Source organism: Bos mutus, unplaced genomic scaffold (genome assembly GCF_027580195.1).
Source record: "Bos mutus isolate GX-2022 unplaced genomic scaffold, NWIPB_WYAK_1.1 CTG419, whole genome shotgun sequence".
NCBI lineage: Eukaryota > Metazoa > Chordata > Mammalia > Artiodactyla > Bovidae > Bos > Bos mutus.
In genome coordinates this window covers 165,970-191,070 of record NW_027219905.1, presented here as the reverse complement: position 1 = coordinate 191,070, position 25,101 = coordinate 165,970, and positions in this window count along the sequence as shown.

The window sequence follows — 25,101 nt, the reverse complement described above, 5'->3', positions numbered from 1 at the left end:
TATTTTTAATATGTATATATAAATGACAATGTCAAGTGCTAACTTTTGAATTTTCAGTGATACCAAAGAGAGAGTTGCAGGAATTTAGGAGAAGTTGCATATGTGTGAGCTAGTGTGGTCGGGAGAGAAGGACAGCTCTGGGAGGGGCTGGGACATGGCCTGGGCCCTGACTGATGGGGAGTGAACAGGATATTTGAGGTGAACAGAATTTGCTTCCTATGATAGTTGTTAAGCAAGGAAATTATGAACATCCATAAACCTACAGTAAAGATGCAGAGTGGCAAGCATGGCCGGCGATTAAAAGAATAATCTTGTTAATAACCTTCAGAGGAGTTATAAAGGATGAGAAGCCTGAAGTTCCAGACTCAGCAATGTCATCTCCTTGTTTTTTCAGTGTTCTGGTGCTAATTGTGCCATTCACCAAGCAACCGAAAGAATAAAATACTTAGGAATATATCTACCTAAGGAAACTAAAGACTTATATATAGAAAACCAAAAAACACTGGTGAAAGAAATCAAAGAGGACACTAATAGATGGAGAAATATACCATGTTCATGGATTGGAAGAATCAATATAGTGAAAATGAGTATACTACCCAAAGCAAGTTATAGATTCAATGCAATCCCTATCAAGCTACCAACAGTATTCTTCACAGAGCTAGAACAAATAATTTCACAATTTGTATGGAAATACAAAAAACCTCGAATAGCCAAAGCAATCTTGAGAAAGAAGAATGGAACTGGAGGAATCAACCTACCTGACTTCAGGCTCTACTACAAAGCCACAGTTATCAAGACAGTATGGTACTGGCACAAAGACAGAAATATAGATCAATGGAACAAAATAGAAAGCCCAGAGATAAATCCATGCACATATGGACACCTTATCTTTGACAAAGGAGGCAAGAATATACAATGGATTAAAGACAATCTCTTTAACAAGTGGTGCTGGGAAATCTGGTCAACCACTTGTAAAAGAATGAAACTGGAACACTTTCTAACACCATACACAAAAATAAACTAAAAATGGATTACAGATCTGAATGTAAGACCAGAAACTATAAAACTCCTAGAGGAGAACATAGGCAAAACACTCTCTGACATACATCACAGCAGGATCCTCTATGACCCACCTCCCAGAATATTGGAAATAAAAGCAAAAATAAACAAATGGGACCTAATTAACCTTAAAAGCTTCTGCACATCAAAGGAAACTATTAGCAAGGTGAAAAGACAGCCTTCAGAATGGGAGAAAATAATAGCAAATGAAGCAACTGACAAACAACTCATCTCAAAAATATACAAGCAACTCCTACAGCTCAACTCCAGAAAAATAAATGACCCAATCAAAAAATGGGCCAAAGAACTGAATAGACATTTCGCCAAAGAAGACATACAGATGGCTAACAAACACATGAAAAGATGCTCAACATCACTCATTATCAGAGAAATGCAAATCAAAACCACTATGAGGTTCCATTTCACACCAGTCAGAATGGCTGCGATCCAAAAGTCTACAAGTAATAAATGCTGGAGACGGTGTGGAGAAAAGGGAACCCTCTTACACTGCTGGTGGGAATGCAAACTAGTACAGCCACTATGGAGAACAGTGTGGAGATTCCTTAAAAAACTGGAAATAGAACTGCCTTATGATCCAACAATCCCACTGCTGGGAATACACACTGAGGAAACCAGAAGGGAAAGAGACATGTGTACCCCAGTGTTCATCGCAGCACTGTTTATAATAGCCAGGACATGGAAGCAACCTAGATGTCCATCAGCAGATGAATGGATTAGAAAGCTATGGTACATATACACAAGGAGTATTACTCAGCCATTAAAAAGAATGCATTTGAATCAGTTCTAATGAGGTGGATGAAACTGGAGCCTATTATACAGAGTGAAGTAAGCCAGAAAGAAAACACCAATACAGTATACTAACGCATATATATGGAATTTAGAAAGATGGTACCAATAACCCTGTGTACCAGACAGCAAAAGAGACACTGATGTATAGAACAGTCTTATGGACTCTGTGGGAGAGGGAGAGGGTGGGAGGATTTGGGAGAATGTCATTGAAACATGTAAAATATCATGTATGAAACGAGTTGCCAGTCCAGGTTCAATATACAATACTGGATGCTTGGGGCTAGTGCACTGGGATGACCCAGAGGGATGGTATGGGGAGGGAAGAGGGAGGAGGGTTCAGGATGGGGAACATATGTATACCTGTGGCAGATTCATTTTGATATTTGGCAAAACTAATACAATTTTGTAAAGTTTAAAAATAAAATAAAATTTTAATTAAAAAAAAATAAAAACAATTAACAAGTTGGTAAACGGTAGGAAAGCTTGACATGACATATTTATTATGTATATAACGTGTTCTCCACAGATCCATATTTATTTCGTCCAGCTGCTTTTAAAAGTTAAAACTGTCTACAGATGAATGGCGTAGAGAGTTAACATCTTCAGAAGAGGATCAGGACAATTTGAAACCAAAGGAGGAAGATTAGTCTAATTAAAAGTTAGATTAATAAAGAGAGTTGTATTCCTCAAGTTTTATGCTTTCAGTTCAGTTCAGTCACTCAGTTGTGTCTGACTCTTTGCGACCCCATGAATCACAGCACGCCAGGCCTCCCTGTTCATCACCAACTCCCGGAGTTCACTCAGAGTCACGTCCATCGAGTCAGTGATGCCATCCAGCCATCTCATCCCCTGTTGTCCCCTTCTCCTCCTGCCCCCAATCCCTCCCAGCATCAGAGTCTTTTCCAATGAGTCAACTCTTCGCATGAGGTGGCCAAAGTACTGGAGTTTCAGCTTTAGCATCATTCCTTCCAAAGAAACCCCAGGGCTGATCTGCTTCAGAATGGACTGGTTGGATCTCCTTGCAGTCCAAGGGACTCTCAAGAGTCTTCTCCAACACCACAGTTCAAAAGCATCAATTCTTCAGTGCTCAGCTTTCTTCACAGTCCAAATGTCACATCCATACATGAACGCTGGAAAAACCATAGCCTTGACTATATGGACCTTTGTTGGCAAAGTAATGTCTCTGCTTTTGAATATGCTATCTAGGTTGGTCATAACTTTCCTTCAAAGGAGTAAGTGTCTTTTAATTTCATGGCTGCAGTCACCATCTGCAGTGATTTTGGAGCCCCCCAAAATAAAGTCTGACACTGTTTCCACTGTTTCTGCATCTATTTCCCATGAAGTGATGGGACCAGATGCCATGATCTTCGTTTTCTGAATGTTGAGCTTTAAGCCAACTTTTTCACTCTCCACTTTCACTTTCATCAAGAGGCTTTTGAGCTCCTCTTCACTTTCTGCCATAAGGGTGGTGTCATCTGCATATCTGAGGTGATTGATATTTCTCCTGGCAATCTTGATTCTAGCTTGTGCTTCTTCCAGCCCAGCGTTTCTCATGATGTACTCTGCCTATAAGTTAAATAAGCAGGGTGACAATTTACAGCCTTGATGTACTCCTTTTCCTATTTGGAACCAGTCTGTTTTTCCAAGTCCAGTTCTAACTGTTGCTTCCTGACCTGCATATAGATTTCTCAAGAGGCAGGTCAGGTGGTCTGGTATTCCCATCTCTTTCAGAATTTTCCACAGTTTATTGTGATCCACACAGTCAAAGGCTTTGGCATAGTCAATAAAGCAGAAATAGATGTTTTTCTGGAACTCTCTTGCTTTTTCCATGATCCAGCAGATGTTGGCAATTTGATCTCTGGTTCCTCTGCCTTTTCTAAAACCAGCTTGAACATCTGGAAGTTCACGGTTCATGTATTGCTGAAGCCTGACTTGGAGAATTTTGAGCATTACTTTACTAGCGTGTGAAATGAGTGCAATTGTGCGGTAGTTTGAGCATTTTTTGGCATTGCCTTTGTTTGGGATTGGAATGAAAACTGACCTTTTCCAGTCCTGTGGCCACTGCTGAGTTTTCCAAAGTTGCTGGCATATTGAGTGCAGCACTTTCACAGCATCATCTTTCAGGATCTGAAAGAGCTCAACTGGAATTCTATCACCTCCACTAGCTTTGTTCATAGTGATGCTTTCTAAGGCCCACTTGACTTCAAATTCCAGGATGTCTGACTCTAGGTCAGTGATCACATCATCGTGATTATCTGGGTCGTGGGGAGCTGCGACCGGCGCAGTTAAGTGCGGGCGGCTGCGACTGGCCCACTTAAGTGCGGCCGAGAGGAGCTACCCCACGTCTGAGGCCAGGGGCAGAAGCCGGGAGGACCCCATGCCCAAAGGGCGGCAGCCAAGAGGAGTTACCCCACATCCGAGGTCAGGGGCAGCGGCCGAGAGTGCCAGGCTGTGACAGCGCAGGAACCGCCGAGAAGAGCTACCCAAATGCGAGGTCAGGGTTGGCAGCCAAGAGGAGCTACCCGTGTCCGAGGTCAGGGGCGGTGGCCGAGAGGAGCTACCCCACGCCTCCACGACCGAGTCAGGGGCGGCAGCCCAGAGGAGCTACCCTATGCCCCATACCCGAGGCCAGAGGTGGCAGCCAGGAGGAGCTACCCCACACCTGAGGCCAGGGGCGGCTGCCGGGAGAAGCAACCCCACGCCCGAGGCCAGGGGTGGCGGCCAGGAGGACCAACCCCACGTCCAAGGAGTGGTGGCTGCATGTGCAGGAGGGCCTAGAGGAGCTATCCCACGCTGAAGGTCAGGAAGGGCAGCGGTGAGGAGACACCCCTCTCCAAGGTAAGGAGCAGCGGCTGCACTTTGCTGGAACACTTGTGAAGAGATACCCCATGCCCAAGGTAAGAGAAACCCAAGTAAGACGGTAGGTGTTGCAAAAGGGCATCAGAGGGCAGACACACTGAAACCATACTCACAGGAAACTAGTCAATCTAATCACACTAGGACCACAGCCTTGTCTAATTCAATGAAACTAAGCCATGCCCATGGGGCAACCCAAGACAGGCGGGTCATGGTGGAGAGATCTGACAGAATGTGGTCCACTGGAGAAGGGAATGGCAAACCACTTCAGTATTCTTGCCTTGAGAACCCCATGAACAGTATGAAAAGGCAAAATGATAGAATACTGAAAGAGGAACTCCCCAGGTCAGTAGGTGCCCAATATGCTACTGGAGATCAGTGGAGAAATAACTCCAGAAAGAATGAAGGGATGGAGCCAAAGCAAAAACAATATCCAGCTGTGGATGTGACTAGTGATAGAAGCAAGGTCCAATGCTACAAAGAACAATATTGCATAGGAACCTGGAATGTCAGGTCCATGAATCAAGGCAAATTGGAAGTGGTTAAACAAGAGATGGCAAGAGTGAATTCTAGGAATTCAGCTACATTCTAGGAATCAGCAAACTAAAATGGACTGGAATGGGTGAATTTAACTCAGATGACCATTATATCTACTACTGCGGGCAGGAATCCCTCAGAACAAATGGAGTAGCCATCATGGTCAACAAAAGAGTCCGTAATGCAGTACTTGGATGCAATCTCAAAAACGACAGAATGATCTCTGTTCATTTCCAAGGCAAACCATTCAATGTCACAGTAATCCAAGTCTATGCCCCAACCAGTAATGCTGAAGAAGATGAAGCTGAACGGTTCTATGAAGACCTACAAGACCTTTTAGAACTAACACCCAAAAAAGATGTCCTTTTCATTATAGGGGACTGGAATGCAAAAGTAGGAAGTCAAGAAACACCTGGAGTAACAGGCAAATTTGGCCTTCGAATACAGAATGAAGCAGGGCAAAGACTAATAGAGTTTTGCCAAGAAAATGCACTGGTCATAGCAAACACCCTCTTCCAACAACACAAGAGAAGACTCTACACATGGACATCACCAGATGGTCAACACCGAAATCAGATTGATTATTTCTTTGCAGCCAAAGATGGAGAAGCTCCATATAGTCAACAAAAACAAGACCAGGAGCTGACTGTGGCTCAGATCATGAACTCCTTATTACCAAATTCAGACTTAAATTGAAGAAAGTAGGGAAAATCACTAGACCATTCAGGTATGACCTAAATCAAATCCCTTATGATTATACAGTTGAAGTGAAAAATAGATTTAAGGGCCTAGATCTGATAGATAAGAGTGCCTGATGAACTATGGAATGAGGTTTGTGACACTGTACAGGAGACAGGGATCAAGACCATCCCCATGGAAAAGAAATGCAAAAAAGCAAAATGGCTGTCTGGGGAGGCCTTACAAATAGCTGTGAAAAGAAGAGAAGTGAAAAGCAAAGGAGAAAAGGAAACATAACCATCTGAATGCAGAGTTCCAAAGAATAGCAAGAAGAGATAAGAAAGCCTTCCTCAGCGATCAATGCAAAGAGAGGCAAACAACAGAATGGGAAAGACGAGAGATCTCTTCAAGAAAATTAGAGTTACCAAGGGAACATTTCATGCAAAGATGGGCTCGATAAAGGACAGAAATGGTATGGACATAACAGAAGCAGAAGCTATTAAGAAGAGGTGGCAAGAATACACAGAAGAACTGTACAAAAAAAATCTTCAGGACCCAGATAATCACAATGATGTAATTACTGACCTAGAGCTTAGGCATATTATTTTTAGCTATATTTTACCTATCTCACTACATGAAAAAAATCAAATCTCATTACATTGTTTTCTTTACTCAGCTCTTCTTCCCAGCATTGAAAACAAAATATTTAGGCCGATTTTGTCCAGGAGTTTTCACTGAGCATGTAGAGAAGGGGTGTTACTCCATCATGCCACACTTGGTGGCAAAGAAGATCTACTCTGCAAGCAGCCTATTTTTTTTTTTCCCTTTGTAATCGATTTTCAGTTTTTAACCTGTTTTATATTGTAGAATAGCCTATTAGCAATGTTGTGATAGTTTCAGGTGCACAGCTAAGGGACTCAGCCACATGCATACCTGTACCTATTCTCTGGAGCACCATTTACAACAGCCAAGACATGGAAACAACCTAAATGTCTATCAACAGAGGAATGAATAAAGATGAGAACATGTATACAATGAAATATTATTCAGCCACTGCTGCTCCTGCTGCTAAGTCGCTTCAGTCGTATCCAACTCTGTGCGACCCCATAGACGGCAGCACACCAGGCTCTCCGTCCCTGGGATTCTCCAGGCAAGAACACTGGAGTGGGTTGCCATTTCCTTCACCAATACTCAGCCACAATAAGAGCAAATAATGCCATATGCAGCAACATGATGGACCTAGAGATTGTCATACTAAGTCAGAGAAAGACAAATACCATTATTGATATCATCCATATATAGAATCTCATCTAAAAAAATGATACAAATGAACCTATCTACAAAATAGAAACAGACCCACAGATTTCAAAAACAAATTCAGGGTTACCAAAGGGGAAATGTGGTTGGGGAGGGATAATTAGGAGCTTGGGATTAACATCAGTTCAGTTCAGTTCAGTCGCTCAGTTGTGTCCGACTCTTTGCGACCCCATGAATCGCAGCATGCCAGGCCTCCCTGTCCATCACCAACTCCCGGAGTTCAGACTCACATCCATCAAGTCGGTGATACCATCCAGCCATCTCATCCTCTGTTGTCCCCTTCTCCTCCTGCCCCCAATCCCTTCCAGCATCAGAGTCTTTTCCAATGAGTCAACTCTTTGCATGAGATGGCCAAAGTGGCTCAGATCATGAAATCCTTATTGCCAAATTCAGACTTAAATTGAAGAAAGCAGGGAAAACCACTAGACCATTCAGGTATGACCTATATCAAATCCCTTATGATTATACAGCGGAAGTGAGAAATATATTTAAGGGCCTAGATCTGATAGATAGAGTGCCTGATGAACTATGGATGGAGGTACGTGACATTGTACAGGAGAGAGGGATCAAGACCATCCCCATGGAAAAGAAATGCAAAAAAGCAAAATGGCCATCTGGGGAGGCCTTACAAATAGCTGTGCAAAGAAGAGAAGTGAAAAGCAAAGGAGAAACGGAAACATATAAGCATCTGAATGCAGAGTTCCAAAGAATAGCAAGAAGAGATAAGAAAGCCTTCCTCAGCAATCAATGCAAAGAAATAGAGGAAAACAACAGAATGGGAAAGACTAGAGATCTATTCAAGAAAATTAGAGATATCAAGGGAACATTTCATGCAAAGATGGGCTCGATAAAGGACAGAAATGGTATGGACTGAACAGAAGCAGAAGCTATTAAGAAGAGGTGGCAAGAATACACAAAAGAACTGTACAAAAAAGATGTTCATGACCAAGATAATCATGATGGTGTGATCACTCACCTAGAGCCAGACATCCTGGAATGTGAAGTCAAGTGGGCCTTAGAAAGCATCACTACGAACAAAGCTAGTGGAGGTGATGGAATTCCAGTGGAGCTCTTTCAAATCCTCAAAGATGATGCTGTGAAAGTGCTGCACTCAATATGCCAGCAAATTTGGAAAACTCAGCAGTGGCCACAGGACTGGAAAAGGTCAGTTTTCTTTCCAATCCCAAAGAAAGGCAATGCCAAAGAATGCTCAAACTACTGCACAATTGCACTCATCTCACATGCTAGTAAAGTAATGCCCAAAATTCTTCATCCTGGGGCCGGTAAATTAGGTCAGTGCAGAGAACAGTCATTAACACCATGGACAGCAGCAGGAAGATCCAGGAGTGTGAGCCCACCTTCCAGACCAACTGGCTGAAGGCCCAAGACAGCAGTGGCTCCAGGCAGTCGGTGTGGCAGCAGGGCCGCTGGGCCAGTTGGTTCTCAGACCACGATACCGGTGGAGGCAGTGGAGCCTCGGCCGCAACACGGGAGGGGGCTCTGCGCTCTGCCCCGCCACCCAGCCATGCTCGGTTCCTGGTCTTGACCTGAAGCTGAGGGCGGCTCAAGATCTAGGCCAGGCCCTGCGGGGAGACAGATCTCTCTCTCCAAGTCAGGCCCCGACTCCAACCTGGTCCCCTGGGACTGGACACAGGCTCTTGCCCAGTCTCCTGCTCTGCCTCTGGTGCAGCCTTGAGGGATTAAGGCTCATTTCCAGGAATAAAGACCAGATTCTCAAACAGCACGGATCAGAAAAGAGCTGTTGGACACAGCACCCCTTTCCACCCACCCAACGGTTTTCTGGAGAAGTTCCAAGCGAGTCTGTTTGAACCTAGGCTACTCACACCTGAATGCTAGAGCGTGCTTGGCAATCACGTGGTAGCCTCAGTTCAGTTCAGGTCAGTCACTCAGTCACGTCCGACTCTTTGAGACCCCAGGGACTGCAACATGCCAGGCCTCCCTGTCCTTCACCAACTCCCTGAGCTTGCTCAAACTCATGTTCATCAAATCAGTGATGCCTTCCAACCATCTCATCCTCTGTTGTCCCCTTCTCCTCCCACCTTCAATCTTTCCCAGCATCAGGGTCTTTTCCAATGAGTCAGTTCTTCACACCAGGTGGCCAAGGTATTGGGAGTTTCCACTTCAGCATCAGTCCTCCCAACGGATATTCAGGACTGATTTCCTTTAGGATGGACTGGTTGGATCTCCTTGCAGTCCAAGGGACTCTCAAGAGCCTTCTCCAACACCACAGTTCAAAAGCATCAATTCCTTGGCTCTCTGTTTTCTTTATAGTTCAACTTTCACATCCATACATGACCACTGGAAAAACCATAGCTTTGACTAGAAGAACCTTTGTCGGCAAAGTAATGTCTCTGCTTTTTAATATGCTCTCTAGGTTGATCATAGATTTTCTTCCAAGGAGCAAGCATCTTTTAATTTCATGGCTGCAGTCACCATCTGCAGTGATTTTGGAGCCCAAGAAAATAAAGTCTCTCGTTTCCATTGTTTTCCCATGTATTTGCCATAAAGTGATGGGACTACATGCCATGCTTTCACTAGCCCCAAATTTGTCCCTGGCACCCATCTTCTCAGGATTTAGTTAATACAAGAAGCACTTCTTAAAAGTGAATGAAATGAGTGCTTACGTGACTCAACAAAAGGCACAGATTTCCCCTGTGTTCTAAGTGGCAGATTTTACCTTTGAGGGGATCATCCAGAAGCATGGTTCTCAGGTAAGCGTCTGGTGAACTGGTACATATCATTTAGTTATTCTTTACAGACATAACATTCTCCTTGTAAAAATTTCGAAGTAAATGCATAAAATAAAAGTGGCAATAGAAGAACCCAAAGTGCAGTCCTAAAACTTCCTTCTATCACGTTCCTCTTCTTAATGGAACTGTTAAAAAGTGGGAGTTTATCTTTACAAACTTTTCTTTGCATTTGCAAGCAGGTCCAGATATATGCAAGTGTCTCTTTTTCATAAATATTATTGCACTATCTGTGTATGTATCGAACCCAGGTTCCAGCCCTGGGTTGGGAAAATCCTCTGAAAAGGGAAAGGCTACCTACTCCAGTATTCTGGACTGCAGAATTCCCTGGACTGTATAGTCCATGGGATGGCAAAGAGTCAGACAGGACTGAGTGAAAAAGAAAAAAAAAGAAAAAAATCTCTGTATGCAGATTATATTTTTCACCAAATACACCGAAGGATCATACCATGTGACTGTATAGATTTATCTTATGCTTTTGAATTGCTTTATTTAGACATAATGCTATTTAGAGATCTGTAGATTGTTATTACCTAACTAATTTGCCTAGGATCACACTCCATTGTTTTGTTTAGCCACATGACGCATTGCATTTTCCACACTGATTAATTTCCATTGTCTCCAAAAACAAACTTTTGCCTCAGTTTTTAGTATCCCTGTTTCATGCTGGAATAAGAGATCAAATATCACGGTGCATAAGATTATGGCCTCACATCATGTTCTCATCCTGCAAGTCCTCTTTCTATGGTATCAATACTTTCAAATCCTCATTCCCATAAAGGGAGCAAAGGACTCTAAAGTCAAATGCTCCTCCACTCGTCCAAGAAATGGTTCTTGATCTTCAACCATGTGCATGTTTGTACTTTAGGGTCCTTGACACAGAGAGGGAGAACATTTTGGTTTTCCCCTATAAAATATATGTCTCCTTAGGTATCAGACAAGCATCACCCTTTCCAATCAGATCTACAATTGTTTCCTGGGTGTGGTGTTTCAGTTTTGTACAATGAAGAGTTCTGGAGAAGGTGGTGGTGGTGATAGCTGTATGACACTATGAGTGTTTTGAATACACTCAGTGGTATGTGTGCTCTGTCACTAAGTCGTGTCCAACTCTTTCTGACCCCATGGCCTGTAGCCTGCCAGGCTCCTCTGTCCATTGAATTTTCCAGGCAAGAGAACTGGGTGGGTTGCCAGTTCCTCCTCCAGGGGATCTTCCCGACCCAGGGAATGCACCTCCTGCACTGGCAGTCAGATTCTTCACCACTGAGCTACCTGGTGTGTACCTTTACCACAACTGAAAAAAAAAAAAAGGGAAAACAAAACAAAAGCAGATGTACAGAATTACTGTCTACTGTGGAGTTTTAAAAGGAAAGAGATAAATACAAAATGTATGTGCCTGCTCTAGGCCCTGAAAATAGAGGCAAGATGTATGTCCCGTGTCTTCTAGATCTGTACCATGTAGAGATGTACATGGACCATGTACATAGATGTACCATGTCTTCTAGATCTGTTCTAGACACTTCTGCCACTCCACAAACGTTAGATTTATTCTCCACACTGCTTACAATGTGGTCTTGATTATAATGAAATAGCACAAATAAAATACACCCAACTTAACATCAAAGTTCTTGATGAGTAATACAAGAACTTCCTTAAAAAAAGTCACATTTCCACATGAACAATTATATAAGAATAAATTTCTTCTGGCAAAGAATTTTAACCAGAAACTGGTAATAGTTACTGTCCTGCCCAGAACCAAACTAGGAGGCTAGGGCATAGAATTTGGATCCTGTATTTCTCTATGGTATGAATACAGGAAAATCAGTCCCTTACTGGACCAAAGCATATTCAGTCACCTCCTAAACAGGTGTGTAACCTGCTCTCCTTTCCTCTAGTCTGGCTCACCCCTCCTGTCACCTCCATGACCACCATGCTTCCTCTCAGTACCACCATCCACTATCCACACGGGGCAGGGGGTCCTCAGAACACAAACATGCCACCACCAGCCCCACATGCTCAGAAATCTCCCCTGGTGTTGCCCTCGGCCTGCTCACTAAGTTCCAGCCACACTGGCCTTTGGGAATGACCAGGTCCCTGGGCATCCCACCCTCTTTCAAGACTCAAGGCCTTTGCACATGCTGTTCCCTCCAAAGAATGCTCTCTGCCCACAGTTATTTCATCGCTAAAACCCACTTCTTCAAGCTCCAGCTGAAGAGTCTCTTCCTCGGAGAGAATTTCCAGGATTTCTCAATCTACCAATGTTTTCAGTGCATGACTCTCTCTCCCAGTGTGGTATTTTCCTTCACGGCAGGTACTCGGACCCGCGTTACCTGCATTTAACCTCTGCCTTCTGCATGACACTGTTTTGAGGGCCACGGGGGCAAACCTCTTGATTCTGCTGTTTACAACTGAAACACCAGAGCCCTTTATCAGCTCAAAACTGCTGAGTGCATATCTGTTGCATGAACAAATGAAGGACTTGGGAACCTGAGTGCAGGACTTTCCATTTCCCTTACATTTACTGCAGACCTCTTGCAGATAAGTTTCTCGTTCACCAGTATCTATCCTTAAACACAGTCACTGCAAAGTGTTCCTACTGTTCTGTGTACTCCACACACCCTAACAACTCGCTACTGATTTCTATGCCCAACTAACTGATGAAAACACTACCTAACAAGGCCAGGGACGAAATCTCAAGTTGCAGACAGACTTCTTTGCAGGAGAGCTCTCAATAACTCAATTTTCCTCCAGCAGTCAGTAGTCTTCTTCACCCAATCGCAGGTCCTCTGAAGTCTGTCATTCAGCTCAAATTCTCCTCTGTGCCAACTACCATGCTTGGATCTAACAGTCTGCAACTCCAGAACCCTCCAGCCTACCAAGCTGTAGTGTTCCACAGCACGAGTTCCCAGCCAACTTCACTCGAGCTTTTGGAAGTCACTGCTGCTCCTGCTAAATTTGCAAACTGCCTGTTCTCCCTTTAAACCCACTAAGGCCTCACCTGATGAAAACAAGTAGCGGAAGCAACACACTTCACTCATCAGGTCTGTTACTTGCTCCTGGGTCATCTCTTTTGCATCCACCCTAACTCCTTTCAAGTCACACCAGTCAGACAAGAAGCATTTACCGAACAGCTACCATGTGCCAGCACTATTAGGTCCCCAGAGACATAACAACCATTAACACAAATCCTTCTGCTTCTGTATAGCTAGGGTATGATCAGGCTCACAGAGAATTAAAAAAAAAAAAAAAACCATATCTAAAAACTAATGTTAAGATGATCTGACATCAGTATCATATTTCTTAAACTGTTTTAAAAGATCAACTTACCAACTTACACATCAGGTAGGTTTTGCTCGTATAAAGCTTTCATCTCCTCCAGAACTTGCCTCAGTCCATCCTCCTGGAACATATAAAATTACACTCATTAATTCCCCCACCAAGTTTGTAGCAATACTCTATGCTTATGTACCTTATGAAAAACCACTAGTCCTTCCACACCTACTAAGATGGCTATAATGACAAGTGTTGGAGAGGATGGGGAGAAACTGGAACCCTTGTCCAATGCAGGGAGGAATGTCAAATGGTACAGCCCTACAGAAAACAGCCTTGTGGGTCCACAAAAAGTCAAATTTCGAATTCCCATATTATCCAGCAATTCCTCTTCTAGGTATACATTCAAGAGAACTGAAAACCTATGTTCATACAAAGTATGTCTATTCAATGGAATATTACCCAGTCAAAAAAAAAAGTGCTGATACATACACAACACGAACTTTGAAAACACTGCTTAGTGGAATAAGCCAGACACAAAAGGACAAATATTGTATGATGCCACTTATCTGAAAAGTCTAGAATAGGAAAAGTCACAGAAACAAAGTAGATTAGAGGCTACCAGGCTGACAGGGGAGATGAGTGGCTAGTTACTGCTTAGAAGCTATAGAGTGTATCTGGGGGTATGAAAAAGCTTTGGAAACAGGGGTGCTGGTTGCACAACAATGGGAATATAATTAATGCCACTGAAGTGGACACAGAAGAATGGTTAGAAATGGCAACGTTTAAGTTTTGTATCGTTTACCACTATTAAAAAAAATAAAAAGGCATGAATTACTAACAAAATACACAATCAACATAGTCATGAGGGATAATCTTAAAGACAATGTGCTGAGAAATCAGACAGAAAGGAGTACACACTGTATGCTTCTCACTGGCCCTGTACAGAAAAGTTTCCAATTGCTGGCATGCTGACTGCAGAAATACAATAAAAAAGACAAATATAATCTGTAGGGCAAAGAAAATCCTTGGCTGCCTAAGGCTGCAGATGGGAGGTGCCACAGAAGAGAACAGGGAATCCTTGGGATAGCAGAAATCTTGGTTGGGTTGCTGCTTACAAGGATTGTATACATTTGTCAAAACCCTATTAAAATGTGTATTGTGTTGTACATAAATTATACCTCAATAAAGCTAATGACAAAAAACCAATAGTCTACAGAAGTAATAACACATGACAAAACCATGTAAATAACTTATTATTTATTGGAAAAGGATCTTAAAAGGTTACTACCAAAAAAAAAAAAAATAAAACAAAAACCTACACACTGCTAGGATAGAAAACAGAAAGGCCAAAGCAGTTTTTCTGCTACCTACTTTGGCAAATTTCTAAAAAAATTTCCCTTGGAAGGATAAAAATATTAGAATTATAAAATTCATAAATGCTACATAATGTCTGTCAACAAGCAACCCCTACACCTGAAACACTGTAAGTAAACTATATTTCAATTAAAATTTTTACCAAAGAAACCCCAATAATGCTATAACAATGAACCAAACAAAAAAAAATCTCAAAACAACAAGAAGCAACCCATCTCCTCTTAGAGCCAAAATAAATGCTTTAGCACTACGGGTATAACAACAAAATTACACTATTTAATGCTGCTTGGATGTAAGAAATGATTTCTAATGAAAAATGAAAGAATGACTTCTACCTACTCTTTCATCAACTGGTTAAAAAGATATCATGGAAAAGTCTGATTTACTAGAATTCACTAAATATTCCTTTTATCACAAATATTATTTTAAGGAACAGCTGAAGCTCTTGCACGATTAGGAGATCAGCAGGTATACAAAAGACAAGTATGAAATAAACTGGTAAAGATACAACTGAGTTTTCAGATTTAAATTTTTATTTCTTTTTTTAAGACTTAAATTTGTAAAATTTACACTGGGAATTGCATCATTTTGTGCTCCCACCTCCAGCTGTAAGCCCCTGGGAACTCAAGATAATTTTCCTAAAGACTCAAACGATGATCAGTTCTGCAGATACAAAGTGCATCATTCCAATTGGCCAAACACAGCACCTAACCATGAGGGATTCTGGAATGAAAAAGGCAGAGTCCCTGCCCTAAACCAGCTACCATCTGCCAGGGAGGAATGATTCTCAAAAGCATGTGTGCGTCCAGGGTGTGAGGGGTCAATCAGATCAAGACCAATTCTTAGTCTAACCCAGCTCAGCTGTCCCAATGGCCAGCCCCCAAAGGCAGCCAGGACTGCAAGAAAAGGTGCACCAACACCCTCTAAGACCCAGAAAAGCCAGTGATTTTACACTTCTAAGTTCACCCCTGATTCCCCCCCTCCACCCTGCCACTTCCCAAAGTGGGAAACCAACATTCAAGTCTGAGCGAAATAGACCGCTGGCCTCACACTCTGAAAAGCCAGCACCTGTGGGCACCGTCTGCGCCTTTGGGCTCCTTTCTTCCCACGTGGCCTAGTCTTTCCACCCTAGTGGGAACTTATTGGAAAGCCTCCACCCCTCTCAAACATCTGGCTTAAAACTCAGCATTCAAAAACTAAGATCATGGTATCCAGTCCCATTGCCTCATGGCAAACAGATGGGGAAAAAATGAAAACAGTGGCAGAATTTATTTTCTTGGGCTCCTAAATCATTGCGGATGGTGACTACAGCCATGAAGTTTAAAGACCCTGGCTCCTTGGAAGAAAAGCTATGACAAGCCTAGAGAGTGTTTTAAAAAGCAGGGATACCACTTTGCAGACAAAAGTCCCCATAGTCAAAGCTATGGTTTTTCCAGTAGTCGTGTACGGATATGAGAGTTCGACCATAAGAAAGGCTGAGCACCAAAGAATTGATACTTTTGAACTGTAGTGTTAGAGAAGACTCTTGAGAGTCCCTTGGACAGCAAGGAAATCAATCCAGTCAATCCTAAAGGAAATCAACCCTGAATATTCCTTGGAAGGACCGACGTTGAAGCTGAAGCTCTAATACTTTGGCCACCTGATGTAAAGTCCTAACTCACTGGAAAAGAACATGATGCTGGGAAAGATAGAGGATATGACGAAGGAGAAGGGGGCTACACAGGGGGAGATGGTTGGATGACATCACTGACCCAATGGACATGAATTTGAATAAACTCAGGGAGACAGGGAAGGACAGGGAAGCCTGGCGACATGCCTCAGTACACGCGGTCATAAAGACTGGGGCATGACTTAGGGACTGAACAACAAAGGCCCCTCTGAGTACTACTTCTCCAGTGAACCTCCCACTGTGGTCTCCTAACTTTTTAGATAAGGTAACTGCCTGAAGTTGCAAGAATAACAGACTGGAACTGAAGAAAACTGTTCAAGTTGCGGATCAGCTTCCAACACCTGCAAGTTCAGACATGTCCTTTAACTTGATCCCTAATTCCTAGTGGCTCAGCTTCCCCATCTGTTAAATGGCCCAAGTGTCAGACTAAGTGCTTTGGAATGTTCAAAACAAAACTCACCTTACCCAAAGGGTCTTCCTGCTGACCGCCAGATGTTTACCCTGCTGCCTGAGAGAAGCCTCCAGAGACGCGGTCCCTCCCTCCCCTCCCCCGCTACTCCTCTCACCTCCACCCCTGTCCTTGTACCTACAAGTCCTGTCGTCTCAGGACACGGTGTTCAGTGACCCCCGACCAGGCTGTTGACCACATCCATCTCTCCTGCTGTCTATTATACCCCACTCAGAACCAGTCTTTCTTCTATCTGATCCATTCCCCAAAGTGCTGCGTGGTGCTTTAGTCCCTAAATCGTGTCCGACTCTTGCAATCCCATGGACTGTAGACTGCCAGGCTCCTCTGTCCACGGGATTCTCCAGGCAGGAATACTGGAGTGGGTTGCCATTTCCTTCTCCAGAGGATCTCCCCAACCCAAGAATCAAACCCAGGTCTCCTGCATTGCAGGCAGATTCTTTACCGACTGAGCTATGAGGGAAGCCCCTTAATTACTGGGGAAGTCCCTTAATTAGTGAAGTTAAAGACGCTCAGTCTGACTTTTTGCGAAGTCTGACTCTTTGCGAGAGTCCATGCCAGAATACTGGAGTGGGTAGCCTTTCCCTTCTCTAGGGGATCTTCCCAACCCAGGACTGAACCCAGGTCTCCCCCACTGCAGGCAGATTCTTTACCAGATGAGCCCCTAGCGCTCTAACAGCTATCTAAACACAGAGTAATCCCATCGCTCCTCTGAAATGCCTTGGGAGTGAAGAGCGAGCCTCCCGCCCCAGAGCCCCCTTGCTGCCCGCCCTTCCCCGGAGGGGAGGGGAGGGTGTTTGCATGGCCGGCTCCCCGGTGGGGCTACACTCACCGCAGCCCTCAGGGCGCTGCTCTAACGCCCGAGCTATCCCGTCCCCACCTCCCTGGTGTAACTCGCACCTGAGCTCCAGCAGCCCGTCTCCGGGTCTCTCCGCGCGCCACCGGGGCGAGAGGCCCACCGCGCAGCCCGCGCGCACAGAGGCTTCGAGGACGCGGGGCGGCGGGGGTCGCTGAGGAAGTGGCGGCGTCCCCGGCGCGCGGGAAGCCGCCGAAACCGACCTGCCCACAGCCACGGAGTGGAACCACAGGCACACCCGCCATCTCGCACGCGGTTGTGCAGCTCCAGAGCAGCGGCCCCGGGAGACGCCCGCCCGCCCCCGCCCTCACGGCGCCCCGCCTCAGGCAGCCTTCCCTCGGCCGCGCGGGGCAGCTCCCGGGCCGGCTCCACGGGCTTCTCGCAGAACACGGCGCGGGCGCCGGGCGGAGAGCTTAGGCCGGGCCTCTGCGAGGGTCGGCGGCGCGCAGGGGGCGTGTGAGCGGCCAGCACCTGCCCGCGCCTGGGGGCGGGGTTGTGTGGGCGGCGAGCCCGGCGGGCGCCTGCGCGGGGGGCGTGCGGCCGGGGAGCGGGGCTGGCGTCGGGGGTTGTGAGAGCGGGAGCGCCGCACGCCGCACTGGGGTGAGGGCGGCGCGTGAGCGGCGAGCCGGGCCGTTGGGGAGCGGGGAGAAGGATGCGTGTGAGCGGGGAGCGTGAGCCGCTGAGCCCAGAGCGTGTGAGCGGGGAGCCAGTTCGTTGGGGAGCGGGGAGAGGGGTGCGTGAGAGCGGGGAGCGTGAGTCGAGAGCGTGTGAGCTGGGAGCCAGTTCGTTGGGGAGCGGGGGGAGGGGTGCGTGTGAGCGGGGAGCCGGGCCGGCACCGCAGGGGTCGTGTGAGCCCTGTTGGTGGGAAAGGCGCGCCGGCGCCCCGGGGCCCTGTGAGCCGAGGGGGCTGGCAGTCACCTTCTGGCCTGAGGGGCGGGCAGCTGGCAGTTGAACCCGGGCCCCCTCCGCGTGGGGCCGGCGAGGCGCCCAGAGAAAGCTGTGAGGCGCCAGCAGTGGGCTTGGCCAGTGCCTGCGTCCCGCTGCCACCGGGCTCCTAATTGTTTTTAATTTGAGGATAATGACAATATCCTGATTTTTTACCCTACACTTTGGGTTCTGAAGTGACGTTTATCTAAAAATTGCTGCATTATTCCAGGTCAGTCTATAGCCAAATGTTTGTGTCTCTGCCTTCCGTTCTCCCCTCGATTTTTATTGGAGTACAGTTGATTTACAGTATTGTGTTAGTGTCAGGTGTGCAGCAGAGTGAATCAGTTACGTGTATATATCAGCTCTTTTTAAAAAGCATTTTTTTCCGTATGGGCTCTTACAGAGTGTTGAGTTCCCTGTGCTATACGGTTGGTCCTCATTAGTTATGTATTTCCTACACAATAGTGTGTAGTGTGTATGTGTCAGTCCCAGTCTCCCAACCAAATGTGTGTTTCTTTGGTACATGTGCACCTGTAAAACTGCTAGAGAGCGTCAGAGAGCAACAGGCTGAATTGTGGGTTTTTTTTTTTTTACTTTGGCCTTGAAAAGAGAGTTCTTGAAACTTGAAAGTATTACTGCGTTTGAATTGTCAAGTTGATCTGCAAGGAACATTTCAAGAGACGCAAAGTATGGGGGATAGTGATAAATCTGTGGGCTTATGACAACAGCAGTTTGCTTTAGTGATGTTTTAACAAGGGCTTCCCTGATTGCTCAGTTGGTAAAGCATCCGCCTGCAGTGCAGGAGACCCCGGTTCGATTCCTGGGTCGGGAAGATCTGGAGAAGGGAAAGGCTACCCACTCCAGTATTCTGGCCTGGAGAGTTCCATGGACTGTATAGGGCATGGGGTGGCAAAGAGTCAGAGACAACTGAGTGACTTTCACTTTTACGCTAATAATACAAAGCATTTTGGATGTGCGGAGTACCTTTATGGCAGCCATACTTGAAGTAACAGAAAGTAAGGGTGCCCTGTTTGAAGGTGGCTCCAATGCAAGGAGATAGGAAGGGCCTGCTCTCTTCATTGCAGGCGGCTGCTGCCTGGTGATCCAGCACCGTGCCTGAAGTCAGCATCCTGGTTCTGACACTTAGCAGCTGTGGGATCTTGGCAAAACCTGTCTTACCTGGATTACACGTGGGCAGTTTGTAAAAGTAGGCTATTTTCTTAGAAAGGGTTTAGGAAATCTTCATGCAACTCAGTGTTCATTTTAACAGAGTATCTCTGAGAGCCTTCCACAGAAGTATGTGGATCATTTATCTGGAGCTGCTGGTCAAAGAGGAAAAGAAGACATTAAATGGACAAGTAGAAGGTAAGAACTAGATTTGATAGAAAGGTCATTTGACAGAACGTTGAATTAAAATGGGACTGCTGAAGTATTCTAATAGCCAAAGCAAATCACCTGTCGGATGGGTAGTGAGGAAAAAGTCGAGGAGGGATATAGTGTATCTTATCAGGTGTCAGCCACAGATTAAATTGAGAATGCCATTTAAGGAGCTAAATTATGAGTTCCTGGACTTCCTTGGAGGTCTGGTCCAATGGTTAAGACTGTGCAGTTAAGACTCTGATGCAGGGGGTGCAGTTTCGATCCCTGGTCAGTGTGATCCATGGCTGAAAGAAAAAAATTACTAGTTGTGTTTCAAGATACTCTACAACCTCAGGAAGGTTGAGAACTAAGAGGAAAGAGGGAATGAAGGATGAGAGAGGCATAGAGTTCAGGGAGGAAATGAAGGAAAAGAAAGCAAGGGTCTATGGGGGAAGGTGGCAAGAAATGTTAGGTCTTTAGAAAAAGGGAGAGTATTTGACATGGGCGATGAATTTGAAGTGAGCTTGTCCGAGAGGAACAGCAGAGTTTTCCTTGTCTTATTGTTTTTCTGGCTGTGAGAAGGCATTCAGGATTGAGGTCCCTGGGCACGCAGAGCTGTGTGTTAGCCTCTGTGCAGGAACATGGGCATAGGCGCTCAGCTGTAAATGTGTGCAAATTGATGTCATATGAGATGATGCCTCTTCATAGGATGGTGTCAGCTAGGCCAAAACAAAAGAACTGGAAGGAAGGAGAGAGCAGGGGCCATGATGGGGAGATCAAGGAACCGACAGCCTGATACAGTGTCCACTGGAAGTTTCCAGCTTCTAATGCAGTTTCAGTTTGGAGGGAAGTGTCTCCAAAGTGAGGGTAGAGTGAAGGTATGTTGCTGCTGCTGCTAAGTCGCATCAGTCATGTCCAACTCTGGGCGACCCCATCCACGGCAGCCCACCAGGCTTCTCCATCCATGGGGTTTCCCAGGCAAGAGTACTGGAGTGGGTTGCCATTGCCTTCTCCTGAGGGTAAGTTGAGGCTAAGATTTTAGAAGAATAAATTAAGTTGAGGTCATGTAGAAGCAGACTCAGTGTAGACCAGAGTTTCTCACATTTGAATTAGTTGCCTGGGGATCTTGTGGGAAGTGTACTTGCTGAGCAGGAGATCTGAGATTCTGTGTTTCTAACAGGCTTTCTGAGTAGCAAGGGTGTAGCCTTGCCTTTAGAGAAATCTGGAAGAGGAGCATCGGATAGTGCAGGACTGAACAGGATCGAGAAAAAGCATTATTTTGTTTTTCTTTCTGAGCGTGTTTATAGCCAGAGGGAAGCAAAGAGTTGCAGTAGCAATTACAGGTGTAAGATACCATTGCTAAGCAGAGAGGGAGAAAGAAGTGGTGGAGATGATCCATAGAAGGAATGTAAAGGGGGAAGAATTCAGACCACAGATCCAGAGATTACCCTTTGGAAAGGAGAGATTCTAGTGACAGGAGGAAGGGAGGAAAGTAAGTCCTTAGGGAGGTGAGTTTGGAGTTGATGAGGACACTTGAGAGAATTCCTTCTACATGGCTCCAGTGTATTTCCACTGAAAAGATAAAAAGTCATTGTTGCTCCAGAGAAAACTGGGGGTGGGGGAGAAGGGTGGTGGTGCTAGAAGTAGGGGAAACCCCACCCCTCTAAGTAACTCTCAGGCATCAGACGTATATGTTGTACTGGTGTTTGTTATTTGAAGTAGACTAATTTGAATATGGAAGGCATTGACTTTTTTTTTTTTTTTAAGATAGCTGATTTTTTGGCACTTGTTTCACAGAAATCCTCTGAAGCATTAGCATGATGTAGGAAATGAAACTAAGTTTTGAAACAAAACAGATTAATAGGGTTCTAAATGCTAGAATTGTTATTTTCAATAAATACGACACTGACTTTGAAACATGCAAGATTTTTAATATCTAATAATTCTGTGGCAATTTAATTATTCATAAAGTTCTTATGAAATACAGAATAGGGAACAGATTGAGTGAATCGATGTAAGTAACACTAGAAAAGTAAAAAGTAGAAAAAATTAGACACAGTAGTTAGCATCTCTTCATGAAGAGACGCCTACAGTGACATGTAAGATACAATAAGCTGTGAAGCAGTAGTGAGCTTAGGGGAGCAGGTCAGAGTTGTATTCTTCCTCACATTCTAATAAATGGAGACTTTGTTTTCATATTTTTCAGGTTGGGATTCTACCAGTTTGAGCCTCAGTAACGAGACTTGTCAGAGAGCCAGGCATTTGCAAGTTGATGATCAGTGTCTGTTGATTTCACAATCAATGACCAAAAATCAGTCAGCATCCACAGAATTGGGACAGATGACCTTGTTAGGTAGTTAGAATAGGAAAAACGAATCCAGAATGGCTGTGGCTAAAAGACAAGGAAGGGTAGAGTCCGCAAAGATAGAACAAAGGAAGGTCTGAGGACTGGAGTGAGGACCTCAGGTAGAAAAAACAGCACTCCTGGCTAGCCTGGTTTACATGGGGCAAGCCCAGGGGGAGGAAAAAAACATATAAAAAGAGAAGCCAAAGGTCCAGGGGTCTCTGTCCCATGCGTGCGTGCTCTGTCTCTCTCCCTCTCTCTCTTCGTTTCTTCTCTTCGTGTCTTTTGGGTTGGCGTGCCCTCATGCCTTGAGGATGTATTTTCCTTTATTTTCTAAGTAAAACTGAGCTGTAACATGGAGCTGTAACACTGAGAGCTGTGACACGCTGAGGGCTTTAACGTCCTTCGCTTCAAATGTTTGCTGTGACAAGACAGAACCGAGGAAATTACACACTCCCCTGACAACCTTAATAGATAAAGAAAAGGTGAATATTGGAGTGGTGTTTCTGGCAGGGACTTACACGCTCTATCAGCTGTGCAGGTCTCAGCTGCCAGAAAACAGAGAAAGCAAACAAGGTAGTGAAGAAGCCCAGAGCTTTCAGCCCTGGGCCACCTGGGCACTGACGTTTCCAAAATTAGATATTGTGGCAAAATCTACCGTGTGCTGACTCCTTTTATGCCACCTACAGGCAAACGGTATTTCTTAGAAAGGTGTTTGCATTCTTCCTCTTACCATAGTAAGACCATCATACCTGACAAAGAGAGTTAGGAGAAAGTAAATTCATTTAGGCTAGTATGTAGCACACCTGAGAGTGTGTAGCAGGATTACATTTGGAATTTTGCATCTAGTTGGGAGACCTAGGTAGACATCTAGAGATTGCCTTCTCAAAATGTGGCTTCTTAGATATATTTTTACATAGCTCTGAATTCATAAGTGTTCATTATAAATTATACTCAGTATGACTGCAAGAGCACCTCTGAAGCCAAATGCTAAAATATTTCTTGTGTTTTCTATGACTTTATATATTTTAGAATTGGCTTTCTGAGTGACAATGGGAGTCATGGGAAATTTGCTACATAGTACCTCCTCAGTTGTATCCATCTAATGTATCAACTTGTTTTATTATTTGTAATGAATTAATAGTTCAGAAGGAATATTGGTTTTAAGGAGTGCTGGAGGCCTGGCGTGCTGCGATTCATGGGGTCACAAAGAGTCGGACACGACTGAGCGACTGATCTGATCTGATCTGTATCATTTAAAAGCAGTATATAGAAAAGCAATTCTTATTCTACTGCGATGCCCAGTCTATTGAATAACCACATCTAATACGTGTTGTCCATAAATACCAATTAATTTAGTGCCTTCAATCAGTCATACAATCAGGGCTATGGTAAGAAATCATACACTTTCTTTTTTCACTCCTATCGTTTTTTTCTTTTCCTTCCTCACCTGTAGAAGTTACCTTTGCATTTACAAGATTCTCAGTTATCTCCTAGAATAGTGACTACAAGCTATAAACTCAAAGTGGTTTTTTTGTATTTTTTTACATCTCTACAAGTGACTTGTTTGCTGTTGTTTTTCAGTGAGCTTGGTAGGTCCAAGAAGCACAAATTCAAATAAAACACCTACACATATCCTTGCAACACTGGAAGATGTGACATAGGAAACCACCAAATAAATAGAAGCAACTTCAGACAGTTCACGCATATCATTTCTTTTCTCAGTCGATACCTTTTATCGAGTAACCGGCAGAGTCTACTCCTTCAGCATCCCAGGATTTGTACATGTATTGATTTCATAAAGATTTATTCTGTACTCAACCCAGAAAGTTTTATATCCTAAATATTTCTGGAAACACTCCCCCAGTTCAGGCCTGCATCACCTTTTTTTTTTTTTCATTATTAATGCCTTCAGATTCTTCTCCCCCCATTTATTTGTATGCCCTTCAAATTCCATCTCCTGTAGTGTTTAGAGTCACCTGTCTAAACAGCACATGTGACCATGAACCACTCGTCAAATCACATTAATATCTAGACATCTGAAAGTGACACGTGATGCTTTCATAATCTGACTTCTGCCTGACTCTCCACCTCTCGTCCTTTCTGTCCTTTGCTCTGGAATCCTGAACTTCTGTGGATGCCCTCCTCACCTGTCTTTGTACTTGGAACAAATATTTACCCTCTCATGTGTGTGCTTCTCTCCCCATCTTGCTGCAGCCTTCCGTGCTCTCCCTCACCTGCCCTCTGTTCCCTTGAACTGTAAGTCTGCGCTCAGGCAGTATCTCTTGAAAAGCCATCCCTGATACCTTTTATCTACATTTTTCTTTAAACTCCAGTGTATCATACTGAGTAGGAACCCCCAAAATAATTATTGGATAAAAGAACTAAAGACTTATGTATACCAGAATGATTTTTAAGTGCCTGTCCTCTGCAGTCTAAGGGCCAAGAGGGTAGACATGTGAAGAAATAATTTACATTCAGGTGATGAAGATACACTTGAAAAATCTATAAAGTCCTAAGGTAGCTACAAGGAAAGAGATACCTGTTTATCTGGGGAAAGACAGCTGTAATCAAGGACAACTTTACAAAGCAGGCTGAGTCTTAAAAGATGAAAAGTAATATGTTGGGAAAGAAGCATTTCAATTTAAGAAATTGAGAAAAGGAAAATCAAGGAATTTTGTAAACTGTGAATAATGTTGCAGTTGAAGCTTGGCGTGTTGTTATAAAAGGTCCTGTTATGAAATAGAGAAGAGAAGATATTGTGGCTTTATATATCTGTCCTGTATTTTGAAATTTTGTTTTGTTTCTGAT